The sequence below is a fragment of the Aplysia californica genome, unplaced genomic scaffold (genome assembly GCF_000002075.1).
Source record: "Aplysia californica isolate F4 #8 unplaced genomic scaffold, AplCal3.0 scaffold00870, whole genome shotgun sequence".
NCBI lineage: Eukaryota > Metazoa > Mollusca > Gastropoda > Aplysiida > Aplysiidae > Aplysia > Aplysia californica.
Window position 1 is genome coordinate 47,111 of NW_004798140.1, and position 1,502 is coordinate 48,612.

The following is a 1,502-nucleotide window of genomic DNA, read 5'->3' on the forward strand; positions in this document are numbered from 1 at the left end:
CTCTCTCTCTCTCTCTCTCTCTCCCTTTCTCTCTCTCTTTCTTTTCTTTTTCTTTTTCTCTTTTCCCACCCCCGAGAAGACTGAGGTGGAAAATGGAAATGACCAGCTGGGCCAAGCCGTGAGATCCCTCCAAGGGAAAGGCTAGAGAAAGCCATGAATAATCACTTCACCGAGATCGTTACTTGGTAAGACTTTTCGTGAACTCGATGTAAACAACTCAGGTTCGAATTCTTAAAAGGCTGTTTCCAATCGATATCATTCGGAGAAATTGAACGTTCGCGAGTCTGTTGTGACTGACAGCAAGCTCGATCAAACCACTCCGATGTTGAAATTCTAATAACAATAGCACATGGACAATGGGAGGAAGCTCTCGTGGTCGACAGGTTACAATGTTCGCCTTTCATTCACTAGGTCCCGGGTTCGAATTCGGATCGCCACGGAAAGTCTTCTTCTCTAAAAATGTCCTCCTTTTACCCCCGTTCCTGCTCTCTAAAAATGTTCTGTCGTCTGCTTTCGTCTCCACTTTCTGTCCCCACCCCCTCACCTCCTTTGCCCCCTCCTCTGGATTCCTTATTCTTTACGCAGCCTTTCTACTTCTACTTCTTGGCTCATTCTTACTGCTGTCTTTCAGCCACAACCCTGATCTTATGGTAGGTAAGATCTAACACTTTGCCTTCTCAGATAAGGGTGAAAAATCTCAGTTGCTCACGTTAAAGATCCCCTGGTGGTCTGACATCGATTTATAAAAGATTGCTTTGGCATGGGATTTATTTGATTCAGTCGGAGCCAGCCCGACATTCCTCCATGGAGGGGCAAAGTTATCATTTTGATTTATTTTTTTTAAATAATAAAAACGGCAACAAAAAACTGCGAGCGATTCGACTTGCAATTTTGAAAAAAGAAAACGTATTAGTGTCATGACACGGTCGAATCAGGCGCTCATCAATTTTGGGGCATCGAGTTATTGGTATCATCCTAAAGCGCATTCGTTTGTCTTGCTTTTGGTGAAAAAAAGATGCCCATCTGCCTTGGAAAGAATTCGATATTTATTTGCGGTTGAAAGAGATGGGGATCGCTGATGTCAGAGGTAAAATTAGCGAGAAAATGGCCGTCAAATTTGGTCAACTTCCAAAGCTTGAGTGTCCTTGAAAATGCAAAATTACGTAGAGTTGGTTTTTTTATTTTTGTACCTGTGATCAACGTTTTTTCAGTAAAATCCACATAGAAATGTGTTTGAAAGGTGTTGAACAAACAAACCAAAACACCCCCCCCCAAAAAAAAAAAAGAAAACCCAACGAAAACTCGAAAAAAAATTGCTCAAGGCCAGAAAAAGGCTGGTTTCTTTGCTTTCTTCATTTTGATGAGGGCCACGATGCCTCAAATTTGACTTTGAAGCTACTGGTGGGAACTCTGCATCAAGGTGCCCGGCACAGAAAAGTTGTTGATTAGCAAGACTTACACAGCATCGAAGAAGTGTTAAACAGCTTAAAGTATTCCAACTC